Here is a 13,987-nt window from a genome sequence, read left to right as displayed (position 1 = left end):
CGATCGTGTCCGGGGGAACGTGCTCTTCTTCGTCCACTCTCCTCTTCGCCCACGCTCTTCTTCGGCGCACACCGGCCGTCTAACCGCTCCAGCGCCCCGTCGTGCCGCTCGGCGAAACTACAATGCCCCCGAATATTTTTTAGACCCGCGAAGCACTGAACCCGCGAAAGGTGAACCGCCAAGTAGCGAGGGTTCACTGTATGTATAAGACCAAGACCTACAAAAAAGTCTCTTGGAGCAATGAGCTAGGTTTTACAGGAAGTCGGCCATTTTGAATTTACTTAAAAGGGGGCGGGTCACCACAATGGACTTTGTGTAGAAATTATAATTGGGGCCCGAGCAGCGACCGCGGCGAGGTCCCTATTGTTTTTGTAGAAATTATTATTATTATTATTATTAGGGCCCGAGCAGTGACCGCTGCGAGGTCCCTATTGTTTTTCTAGAAATTGTTATTAGGGCCCGAGCTGCGACGGCTGCGAGGTCCCTATTGTTTTTGTAGAAAATATTATTACTTTTATTATTATTATTATTATTATTATTAGGGCCTGAGCAGCGACCGCTGCGAAGTCCCTGTTGTTTTTGTAGAAATTATTATTATTATTATTTTTCCGATTGTTCGATTGCATTTTTGACCCCCGAAACATGCACAAAAACTCACCAAACTTGGCCAGTCTCATCGGGCATGGGGAGAAATTTGATATTTTAAACGTCTAATATGAACAGGAAGTGAGTTATGAATTTTTGAAAGTCCGACTTTTGCCCTTTTTTGCATGTTTACAGGGGTCATTCTTTTGCACCCTGATCCTAAAGGCTTCATCTGATTGCCTTAAAATTCTGTCTGTAGCATCTTAAGACCTGGGACAAACACTGGGGCTAAAATTGGGGCTAAAATCTTTTGTTTCCGAAATACTATATGACGGGGGCGGGGCTTCAAAGTTTTCACTTAAGATTTCCTTCGCCGCAATGGACAAAATGCTTAATAACTCTCCTGCACATGCTGCTAAAAATCCAAAACTTCACATGTACATAAAGAGTCGGTACCTGAAGACATCTATATGTTTATACTCTGTTATACACCTTGCGCCAATCAATATAATTTTTTACATTTTGACGTACTGCACGGTGCCCTTTTAACGAATCCGATTGAAAATTGGCTAGAAAAGACTCAAGACATTGATCTTACTCTATCCCTATTTTTGTGACTTTCCTTCGAAGGGCGTGGCTATTACGGTGCCGCAGAGTCTGATTATTCTCCGTGGCAACAAAAGTTCCTGCAAAATGATTCAGATGATCCATCTTCTCGAAATTTTTCACATTTGAGGATATTCAGGCCCTGAAGACGGCTGCCAACTTATTTTTGATCGCAGTGGTAGCGCCACCAACTGGTTAAAACAAATACAAATTATTTTCGTTGATTTTTTTCTCCGGGCAGGTTAACAAAATCTACCTTATATTTGCTCGGATGAGTGTTTAGGCCTTGAGGATGTCACAATACGAAAGTCTTTCGCCTTCTTCAGAGTGTCACATGATGGTGTCTTGTGACCCGTCTTTATCAGCTGATGTTCCATGAGGGCGTGACTTACCTGTCACAAGAATGAAGGCAAGTCACGCCCCCCGCTGTCCGTTCACTCCGCCAAGATGCTGCTCCAGGTGGTAGAGAGGATTGTCTCTGTTCATGGTTTTTATGCCTCGCTTGCAGATCTCAATGGCCTCTCTGATCCAGCGCTGTTGTTTGTTCTCTTCGGTGCGGATGACCTTGCCCTTCTCCCGGTCCATGATGTGGTTTTCCCTTTTGCAGTGGTCAGTGATTGCTGATTTGTAATGTTCATGTTGTGCTTGTTCTTTTACTGCTCTGATTTTTCATTTTTTTGACAGGTAAGTCACACCCACATGGAACATCAGCTGATAAAGACGGGTCTCAAGACACCATCATGCGACACTCTGAAGAAGGCGAAAGACTCGCCGAAACATGTCAGGTAAAAAATTAACCTAAAACATAATTGTCTGCTTTTAATGAATCAGTCAAATATCAATAATAAGAAGACAAAATGAACCTAATACAAATAAATGAATGCTTAATAACGCCCCTGCACATGCTCCTAAAAATCCAAACCTTCACCTGTAAATAAAACGTCCCGACCTGAAGACATCTTAATGTTATTATTTTGTTATACACACAGCGCCGCCAAGTGGAATCAAAAATGTGTTTTTATTTTAATTTTCACGTACTGCACGGTGCCCTTTTGACGAATCCGACTGAAAATTAGTCAGAAAAGACTCAAGACAATGATCTTACTCTCTGCCGAATTTTGTGACGTTTTGGCAAAAGGCGTGGCTATTACGGTGCTGAAAAGTCCGATTGTACTTTGTGGCAACAAAAGCTCCGGCAACATGACTCAGATGATCCTATCTTCTCGAAGTTGTACACATTTGAGGATACTTCAGCCCTGAAGACATCTACCAACTTATTTTTCATCGTAGTAGTAGCGCCACCAACTGGTAAAAGCTAATACAAGTTATTTTCTTGGATGTTTTTCTCCGTGCAACTCAACAAGGTCGCCCTCATATATGCTCGGATGACTGTTTCGGCCATGAGGATGTCACAATACGAAATTCATCCTTTTTCGTGAAAAGTTGTGGGAGTGGCATTGCACTGTTCGGCAATAAAACAACGCTGATTATGAGGTTCTAAATATGAACGACAACTCGTGAAACTTTACACACACATCAGGCAGAGCAAATTTATCAATATTTTATACGTTAGTTGTGCAGCTTTTTTGAAATGGCTCGCCTTGGCCCTCGAGAAAAGTTAAAAAAAGAATAGAATAGAAATAGAAATCCCTTTATTGTCATTGTACTCAAGTGTGCAACGAGATTAGAGGGCTCCCCTCTCCAGTGCAATACAACAATAATACAGACAATATATAAATTAGATAAATAAATAAGACAGTGCAATGGAATTCAGTACTGAATAGGGCATATAGAAACACATCACAATGCTGTTTTGCAAGGTTAGGGTGGTCTCGTGTGTGTGTGAGAGTTCAGTATGGAGATGGCTCTCGGAAAGAAACTGTTTCTCAGTCTATTGGTCCTTGATTTGATGCATCTGTAGCGCCTGCCAGAGGGCAACCGGTCGAACAGGTGTGAGTTTGGGTGGGTATTGTCTTTGACGATGTTGAGAGCCCCTCTGAGGCACCGGGCGGTGTAGATGTCCGACAGCGAGGGGAGAGGGCAGCCAATAATCCTTTGCGCTGTTTTGACTGTCCTCTGGAGCCTCACTCTGTCCGCCTCAGTGCAGCCGCTGTACCAGGTGGAGACACAGTACGTCAGCAGGCTCTCGATGGACGAGTGGTAGAAGGCCAGCAGCAGCTTCCTGTCCAGGTTGAATTTCCTGAGGACTCTCAGGAAGTGCAGACGTTGGCGGACCTTCTTTACCACTGCTGTGGTGTTGTGACTCCAAGAAAGGTCATCGGAGATCTGTACTCCCAGGAACTTGAACGTGTGGACCCTCTCCACACACACGCCTTCGATGCAGAGGGGTGCGGCAGCGTCTTGTTCCTCCTGAAGTCGACGACAATCTCCTTTGTTTTAGCAGAGTTAAGGTGCAGTCTGTTGTCCTTGCACCAAGTTGTCAGTCTCCCTACCTCCTCTCTGTAGGCTGTCTCGTCACCTTCCGAGATCAGACCGACCACTGTCGTGTCGTCAGCAAACTTGACGATGGTGTTGTTGCCGTGGGCCGGGCTGCAGTCGTAGGTGTAGAGGGCGTACAGGAGAGGGCTCAGCACGCATCCTTGGGGGGAACCGGTGCTCACCATGAGGGTGGAGGACGTGTAGGGGCCGAGCAACACAGTCTGGGGTCTGTTGGTCAGAAAGTCCTTAATCCAGATGTGTGTGAGGGCAGGGAGGCCGAGAGTGTCCAGTTTGGCGACGAGGATGTCTGGGATGATTGTGTTGAATGCCGAGCTGTAGTCCACAAAGAGCATCCTTGCATAGCTCCGCTGTTGTTCCAGGTGGCCCAGCACAACATGCAGAGCAGCCCTGGTTGAGTGTTTCACCTCGCTTTTTGTAAATTTTATGGAGTACAGTGAACCCTCGGTTATCGCGGTTAATGGGGACCGAGACCACCCGCGAAAACTGAAAATCCGCGAAGTAGCGGCGCACCTTCAAAAATGCTTTAAAAAAAAATACAATATATATATATATATATATATATATATACGGGGAGAGAGAGAGTGAAATTCATGTTATAACAAAAAAAACAAATTATTATTAAAACGTATTATTTTTTTATTCCCCAGCCATTCTTTTTGTATTTATTTAATTACTCCGACTTTTACCTGCTGGTACGCCGTCCGGTGTGCCCTGTGCAATGAAAGGTGCCATTCTTTATTTATTTATTTATTTATTCATTTATTCATTCATAACTGACAGCTTCGCGCTCCGCTCGTGCCCGGGCGGAAGAGGTGCTCCAATTCGGCTTAACTGTGACACACGCCCACCCTCCTCCCCCGGAGCTTCCATTCGGTTAAACTTAGGGGCCGCTTGGCACCGCCGTGCCCGGGGAAGGTGCTCCTCTTCGGCTTACTGTGTCGCGAGCATGCCCTCCTCCTCCGGAGCTTCCATTCGGTTAAACTTAGGGGCCGCTTGGAACCGCCCGTGCCCGGGGAAGGTGCTCCTCTTCGGCTTACTGTGACGCGAGCATGCCCTCCTCCTCCGGAGCTTCCATTCCATTAAACTTAGGGGCCGCTTGGCACCGCCCGTGCCCGGGGAAGGTGCTCCTCTACGGCTTAACTGCCACGCACGCCGGCCGGAGCTCTGGTACGGTCCGAACCGCGCGAAACGTCGCCACCGATCGTGTCCGGGGGAACGTGCTCTTCTTCGTCCACTCTCCTCTTCGCCCACGCTCTTCTTCGGCGCACGCCGGCCGTCTAACCGCTCCAGCGCCCCGTCGTGCCGCTCGGCGAAACTACAATGCCCCCGAATATTTTTTATACCCGCGAAGCACTGAACCCGCGAAAGGTGAACCGCGAAGTAGCGAGGGTTCACTGTATGTATAAGACCAAGACCTACAAAAAAGTCTCTTGGAGCAATGAGCTAGGTTTTACAGGAAGTCGGCCATTTTGAATTTACTTAAAAGGGGGCGGGTCACCACAATGGACTTTGTGTAGAAATTATTATTGGGGCCCGAGCAGCGACCGCGGCGAGGTCCCTATTGTTTATGTAGAAATTATTATTAGGGCCCGAGCAGCGACCGCTACGAGGTCCCCATTGTTTTTGTGGAAATTATTATTATTAATATTATTAGGGCCCGAGCAGTGACCGCTGCGAGGTCCCTATTGTTATTAGGGCCCGAGCTGCGACGGCTGCGAAGTCCCTATTGTTTTTGTAGAAATTATTATTATTATTATTTTTCCGATTGTTCGATCGCATTTTTGACCCCCGAAACATGCACAAAAATTCACCAAACTTGGCAGTCTCATCGGGCATGGCGAAAAATTTGATATTTTAACGTCTAATATGAACAGGAAGTGAGTTATGAATTTTTGAAAGTCCGACTTTTGCCCTTTTTTGCATGTTTACAGGGGTCATTCTTTTGCACCCTGATCCTAAAGGCTTCATCTGATTGCCTTAAAATTCTGTCTGTAGCATCTTAAGACCTGGGACAAACACTGGGGCTAAAATCTTTTGTTTCCGAAATACTATATGAACGGGGGCGGGGCTTCGAAGTTTTCACTTAAGATTTCCTTCGCCGCAATGGACAAAATGCTTAATAACTCTCCTGCACATGCTGCTAAAAATCCAAAACTTCACATGTACATAAAGAGTCGGTACCTGAAGACATCGATATGTTTATATTCAGTTATACACCTTGCGCCAATCAATATAATTTTATACATTTTGACGTACTGCACGGTGCCCTTTTAACGAATCCGATTGAAAATTGGCTAGAAAAGACTCAAGACATTGATCTTACTCTATCCCTATTTTTGTGACTTTCCTTCGAAGGGCGTGGCTATTACGGTGCCGCAGAGTCTGATTAATCTCCGTGGCAACAAAAGTTCCTGCAAAATGATTCAGATGATCCATCTTCTCGAAATTTTTCACATTTGAGGATATTCAGGCCCTGAAGACGGCTGCCAACTTATTTTTGATCGCAGTGGTAGCGCCACCAACTGGTTAAAACAAATACAAATTATTTTCGTTGATGTTTTTCTCCGGGCAGGTTAACAAAATCTACCTTATGTTTGTTCGGATGAGTGTTTAGGCCTTGAGGATGTCACAATATGAAAGTCTTTCGCCTTCTTCAGAGTGTCACATGATGGTGTCTTGTGACCCGTCTTTATCAGCTGATGTTCCATGAGGGCGTGACTTACCTGTCACAAGAATGAAGGCAAGTCACGCCCCCCGCTGTCCGTTCACTCCGCCAAGATGCTGCTCCAGGTGGTAGAGAGGATGAAGGCTCCCTTGTCTCTGTTCATGGTTTTTATGCCTCGCTTGCAGATCTCAATGGCCTCTCTGATCCAGCGCTGTTGTTTGTTCTCTTCGTTGCGGATGACCCTGCCCTTCTCCCGGTCCATGATGTGGTTTTCCCTTTTGCAGTGGTCAGTGATTGCTGATTTGTAATATTCATGTTGTGCTTGTTCTTTTACTGCTCTGATTTTTCATTTTTTTGACAGGTAAGTCACACCCTCATGGAACATCAGCTGATAAAGACGGGTCTCAAGACACCATCATGCGACACTCTGAAGAAGGCGAAAGACTCGCCGAAACATGTCAGGTAAAAAATTAACCTAAAACATAATTGTCTGCTTTTAATGAATCTGTCAAATATCAATAATAAGAAGACAAAATGAACCTAATACAAATAAATGAATGCTTAATAACTCCCCTGCACATGCTCCTAAAAATCCAAACCTTCACCTGTAAATAAAACGTCCCGACCTGAAGACATCTTAATGTTATTATTTTGTTATACACACAGCGCCGCCAAGTGGAATCAAAAATGTGTTTTTATTTTAATTTTCACATACTGCACGGTGCCCTTTTGACGAATCCGACTGAAAATTTGTCAGAAAAGACTCAAGACAATGATCTTACTCTCTGCCGAATTTTGTGACGTTTTGGCAAAAGGCGTGGCTATTACGGTGCTGAAAAGTCCGATTGTACTTTGTGGCAACAAAAGCTCCGGCAACATGACTCAGATGATCCTATCTTCTCGAAGTTGTACACATTTGAGGATACTTCAGCCCTGAAGACATCTACCAACTTATTTTTCATCGTAGTAGTAGCGCCACCAACTGGTAAAAGCTAATACAAATTATTTTCTTGGATGTTTTTCTCCGTGCAACTCAACAAGGTCGCCCTCATATATGCTCGGATGACTGTTTCGGCCATGAGGATGTCACAATACGAAATTCATCCTTTTTCGTGAAAAGTTGTGGGAGTGGCATTGCACTGTTCGGCAATAAAACAACGCTGATTATGAGGTTCTAAATATGAACGACAACTCGTGAAACTTTACACACACATCAGGCAGAGCAAATTTATCAATATTTTATCCGTTAGTTGTGCAGCTTTTTTGAAATGGCTCGCCATGGCCCTCGAGAAATGTTCAAAAAAGCAGCCCTGGTTGAGTGTTTCACCTCGCTTTTTGTAAATTTTATGGAGTACAGTGAACCCTCGGTTATCGCGGTTAATGGGGACCGAGACCACCCGCGGAAACTGAAAATCCGCGAAGTAGCGGCGCACCTTCAAAAATGCTTAAAAGAAAATACAATATATATAATAAATATATATATATATATATATATATATATATATATATATACGGGGAGAGAGAGAGAGAGAGAGTGAAATTCATGTTATAACAAAAAAACCAAATTATTATTAAAACGTATTATTTTTTTATTCCCCAGCCATTCTTTTTGTATTTATTTAATTACTCCGACTTTTACCTGCTGGTACGCCGTCCGGTGTGCCCTGTGAAATGAAAGGTGGCATTCTTTATTCATTTATTTATTTATTCTTTTATACATTCATAACTGACAGCTTCGCGCTCCGCTCGTGCCCGGGCGGAAGAGGTGCTCCAATTCGGCTTAACTGTGACACACACCCGCCCTCCTCCCCCGGAGCTTCCATTCGGTTAAACTTAGGGGCCGCTTGGCACCGCCCGTGCCCGGGGAAGGTGCTCCTCTTCGGCTTACTGTGACGCGAGCATGCCCTCCTCCTCCGGAGCTTCCATTCGGTTAAACTTAGGGGCCGCTTGGAACCGCCCGTGCCCGGGGAAGGTGCTCCTCTTCGGCTTACTGTGACGCGAGCATGCCCTCCTCCTCCGGAGCTTCCATTCGGTTAAACTTAGGGGCCGCTTGGCACCGCCCGTGCCCGGGGAAGGTTCTCCTCTACGGCTTAACTGCCACGCACGCCGGCCGGAGCTCTGGTACTGTCCGAACCGCGCGAAACGTCGCCACCGATCGTGTCCGAGGGAACGTGCTCTTCTTCGTCCACTCTCCTCTTCGCCCACGCTCTTCTTCGGCGCACACCGGCCGTCTAACCGCTCCAGCGCCCCGTCGTACCGCTCGGCGAAACTACAATGCCCCCGAATATTTTTTAGACCCGCGAAGCACTGAACCCGCGAAAGGTGAACCGCCAAGTAGCGAGGGTTCACTCTATGTATAAGACCAAGACCTACAAAAAAGTCTCTTGGAGCAATGAGCTAGGTTTTACAGGAAGTCGGCCATTTTGAATTTACTTAAAAGGGGGCGGGTCACCACAATGGACTTTGTGTAGAAATTATTATTGGGGCCCGAGCAGCGACCGCTGAGAGGTCCCTATTGTTTATGTAGAAATTATTATTAGGGCCCGAGCAGCGACCGCTACGAGGTCCCCATTGTTTTTGTGGAAATTATTATTATTATTATTATTAGGGCCCGAGCAGTGACCGCTGCGAGGTCCCTATTGTTTTTCTAGAAATTGTTATTAGGGCCCGAGCTGCGACGGCTGCGAGGTCCCTATTGTTTTTCTAGAAAATATTATTACTTTTATTATTATTATTATTATTATTATTAGGGCCTCAGCAGCGACCGCTGCGAAATCCCTGTTGTTTTTGTAGAAATTATTATTATTATTATTTTTCCGATTGTTCGATTGCATTTTTGACCCCCGAAACATGCACAAAAACTCACCAAACTTGGCAGTCTCATCGGGCATGGCGAGAAATTTGATATTTTAAACGTCTAATATGAACAGGAAGTGAGTTATGAATTTTTGAAAGTCCGACTTTTGCCCTTTTTTGCATGTTTACAGGGGTCATTCTTTTGCACCCTGATCCTAAAGGCTTCATCTGATTGCCTTAAAATTCTGTCTGTAGCATCTTAAGACCTGGGACAAACACTGGGGCTAAAATTGGGGCTAAAATCTTTTGTTTCCGAAATACTATATGACGGGGGCGGGGCTTCAAAGTTTTCACTTAAGATTTCCTTCGCCGCAATGGACAAAATGCTTAATAACTCTCCTGCACATGCTGCTAAAAATCCAAAACTTCACATGTACATAAAGAGTCGGTACCTGAAGACATCTATATGTTTATATTCTGTTATACACCTTGCGCCAATCAATATCATTTTTTACATTTTGACGTACTGCACGGTGCCCTTTTAACGAATCCGATTGAAAATTGGCTAGAAAAGACTCAAGACATTGATCTTACTCTATCCCTATTTTTGTGACTTTCCTTCGAAGGGCGTGGCTATTACGGTGCCGCAGAGTCTGATTATTCTCCGTGGCAACAAAAGTTCCTGCAAAATGATTCAGATGATCCATCTTCTCGAAATTTTTCACATTTGAGGATATTCAGGCCCTGAAGACGGCTGCCAACTTATTTTTGATCGCAGTGGTAGCGCCACCAACTGGTTAAAACAAATACAAATTATTTTCGTTGATTTTTTTCTCCGGGCAGGTTAACAAAATCTACCTTATATTTGCTCGGATGAGTGTTTAGGCCTTGAGGATGTCACAATACGAAAGTCTTTCGCCTTCTTCAGAGTGTCACATGATGGTGTCTTGTGACCCGTCTTTATCAGCTGATGTTCCATGAGGGCGTGACTTACCTGTCACAAGAATGAAGGCAAGTCACGCCCCCCGCTGTCCGTTCACTCCGCCAAGATGCTGCTCCAGGTGGTAGAGAGGATGAAGGCTCCCTTGTCTCTGTTCATGGTTTTTATGCCTCGCTTGCAGATCTCAATGGCCTCTCTGATCCAGCGCTGTTGTTCGTTCTCTTCGGTGCGGATGACCCTGCCCTTCTCCCGGTCCATGATGTGGTTTTCCCTTTTGCAGTGGTCAGTGATTGCTGATTTGTAATGTTCATGTTGTGCTTGTCATGATCCGCGTCGGGCATGACAGCCTTTTGTTATTGTTTTCATATGCATGCGGTTTTTGTTATTGTTTTTGTTGTAATTTTCTCCCCTCCTTCCTGCCATGTGCCTTTTCCTGTCTGTTTTGATCAGCTGAGCAGGGGCGTTTCCCCTCAGCACCTCGCCCTCACCAGCCACGCACCTGCTCCTCATCAACGATCACACACCTGCTCCCCATCTGCTCCCCTGATTACCGGACTACTTAAGCCTTCCATGCTCTCAACCCAGTGTCGGGTCATTGCCGAAAATCACGGACAGCCACGACCACCTTTGTTCACGTTCTGCTCCTTGTTCATGTTCATGCTCTGGTTCCCCTCTTCGTTCCCGTCTTTCAGTGTTGTTCCTCGCCCTGCCTCCCAGTCTGGTCACGTTAAGTTTGTCTTTTGTTATTTTTCACCCTGCCACATTGTTTGCCCTGGTTGTTTCAGTTAATAAATTCCCTTCATGTTTCTGACCTCTCTGCCTCCTCGCCTTTTGGGTCCACCTCCTCCTCGCCGACCGGCGAGTCCTGACAGAATGACCCGACCAAAGAAGGACCCAGCGAGAGGCTCATGACGCCGCCGGACGGACAACCCCCCTCAGCCTGCCGACCAACCCCGTGTCCTTCAAGTAGGTTCCATTTTCCGCTCGACGTCTGTTTCTCCCCTTTTGCCCCCCGATTACAGCACCGATTACCAGCCTGTCATACCCCCTCACCTGATCATAGATTCGGATTACGAGGACGATTTTGAGCACCAAGCCCTTTCACCCCCTCACGGTTCGAGTAAGTCCGGTCACGAGTTTGATTTTGAGCACCTTGCCCCTCACATTTTTTCCGATCCAGATCACGACTATGATTTTGAATATATTGCCACTCTCTTAGTCGCTCAGCGCAACGCGGAGTTATTTTTGAGCCGTCACCCTCCTCCCCCCGAGCCATTTGAGTTTTTCGCGACCACCTCCCACTCCCCCTCGCGCGCTTCACGTCCCAAATCCCGGAAGTCACGGTCACGTCGCGCACATCGTTCACCATCAGTTTCAGCACCGGATCACGCTCCCCTGGCTTCTCCTAGCTCGCGTTCACCAGCCCCCGCAGTCACGGTCCCTCAGGTCTCCCGTTTTCCTGATTCCCTATGGCGGCAGGCTGACAGGGATCAGGGTTCCCGGTTCGGCTGTGCCCGGATCGACTGCTGCACCCGGCCCGCTGTCGCCTCCACGCCTGCAGCAGTGACCAATGCAGCTCCCGCTGCACGGACCCCGCCGCCTCCATGCGAGCCGCAGCCTCCAGAGTCCCGTGCCGACTCCTCGAAGGCGGCCGAGCCCCGTTCCGGCTCCCCGCCAGCTGCTGAGCCCTGTCCCGGCTCCCCGCCAGCTGCTGAGCCCTGTCCCGGCTCCCCGCCAGCTGCTGAGCCCTGTCCCGGCTCCCCGCCAGCTGCTGAGCCCTGTCCCGGCTCCCCGCCAGCTGCTGAGCCCTGTCCCGGCTCCCCGCCAGCTGCTGAGCCCAGTCCCGGCTCCCCGCCAGCTGCTGAGCCCAGTCCCGGCTTCCCGCCAGCTGCTGAGCCCAGTCCCGGCTCCCCGCCAGCTGCTGAGCCCAGTCCCGGCTCCCCGCCAGCTGCTGAGCCCAGTCCCGGCTCCCCGCCAGCTGCTGAGCCCAGTCCCGGCTCCCCGCCAGCTGCTGAGCCCAGTCCCGGCTCCCCGCCAGCTGCTGAGCCGTGTCCCGGCTCCCCGTCAGCGGCCGAGCCCCGTCCCGGAGCCCCAATGGCGATCCCAGCTCCCGATCCAGCGGAGCACGCTGTGCGCCCGAACCAAGTTCACGTTCAGGCGGAGCACATCCTGCCCCCGACCCAAGTTCACGTTCACGCGGAGCCCGTCCGGCGTCCGTCCCTAGTTCACGTTCAGGCGGAGCACGCTGTGCGTCCGTCCCAAGCTCACGTTCAGGCGGAGCACGCTGTGCGTCCGTCCCAAGCTCACGTTCAGGTGGAGCACGTTGTGCGTCCGTCCCAAGTCCACGTTCAGGGGAAGCACACCCTGCTTCCGACCCAGGTTCACGTTCAGGAGGAGCACGCTGCGCGTCCGTCCCAAGCTCACGTTCCGGCGGAGCACGTTGTGCGTCCGTCCCAAGCCCATGTTCCGGTGGGGCACGCCTTGCCTCCGCTCCAAGCTCACGTTTTGGCAGAACACGGCCCGCAGCCGTCACTCCCGGTCCCTGCACCCGTGGTGGACGACGAGCAGTCGCCTGCCGTATCGGTCCCAGCGGCGCCTGATGAAGCGCCGCCGCTCCCGGTCCCGGTGCCTGCGATGGACGACGGTCCGCCGCCGAGTCACGCCTCAGCCTCGGCGACGCACGACGACCCACCATCGCACCCCGCTCTGGCCTCGGCAGCATCCGACGACCCGTCGCCACTGCTCGCCTTGGCTCCGGCAGCGCTCGACGACCCACGGCCGCTCCTGGTTTCTGCCTCGGCGGTGGACGGCGACTCACCGCCGCTCCACATTCTTGTCTCGGCAGGGGTCGACGACCAGCCGCCGCTCCCGGTTCCGGTGCCCGCGATGGACGACGGTCCGCCGCCGCGTCACGCCTCAGTCTCGGCGACGCACGAGGACCCACCACCGCGCCCCGCTCTGGCCGCGGCAGCATCCGACGACCCGTCGCCACTGCTCGCCTTGGCCCCCATTGTGGGACTAATAAAGGACATCTTATCTTATCTTCTCTTATTATTATTATTATTATTAGGGCCTGAGCAGCGACCGCTGCGAAGTCCCTATTGTTTTTGTAGAAATTATTATTATTATTATTTTTCCGATTGTTCGATTGCATTTTTGACCCCCGAAACATGCACAAAAATTCACCAAACTTGGCAGTCTCATCGGGCATGGCGAAAAATGTGATATTTTAATGTCTAATATGAATAGGAAGTGAGTTATGAATTTTTGAAAGTCCGACTTTTGCCCTTTTTTGCATGTTTACAGGGGTCATTCTTTTGCACCCTGATCCTAAAGGCTTCATCTGATTGCCTTAAAATTCTGTCTGTAGCATCTTAAGACCTGGGACCAACACTGGGGCTAAAATTTTTTGTTTCCGAAATACTATATGACGGGGGCGGGGCTTCGAAGTTTTCACTTAAGATTTCCTTCGCCGCAATGGACAAAATGCTTAATAACTCTCTGCACATGCTGCTAAAAATCCAAAACTTCACATGTACATAAAGAGTCGGTACCTGAAAACATCTATATGTTTATATTCAGTTATACACCTTGCGCCAATCAATATAATTTTTTACATTTTGACGTACTGCACGGTGCCCTTTTAACGAATCCGATTGAAAATTGGCTAGAAAAGACTCAAGACATTGATCTTACTCTATCCCTATTTTTGTGACTTTCCTTCGAAGGGCGTGGCTATTACGGTGCCGCAGAGTCTGATTATTCTCCGTGGCAACAAAAGTTCCTGCAAAATGATTCAGATGATCCATCTTCTTGAACTTTTTCACATTTGAGGATATTCAGGCCCTGAAGACGGCTGCCAACTTATTTTTGATCGCAGTGGTAGCGCCACCAACTGGTTAAAACAAATACAAATTATTTTCGTTGATGTTTTT

The sequence above is a fragment of the Idiotropiscis lumnitzeri genome, unplaced genomic scaffold (genome assembly GCF_059441095.1).
Source record: "Idiotropiscis lumnitzeri isolate Australia: NSW breed Sydney's pygmy pipehorse unplaced genomic scaffold, RoL_Ilum_1.0 HiC_scaffold_168, whole genome shotgun sequence".
NCBI lineage: Eukaryota > Metazoa > Chordata > Actinopteri > Syngnathiformes > Syngnathidae > Idiotropiscis > Idiotropiscis lumnitzeri.
The sequence above is the reverse complement of the archived record's forward strand: the minus strand, read 5'-3'. Positions refer to the sequence as shown.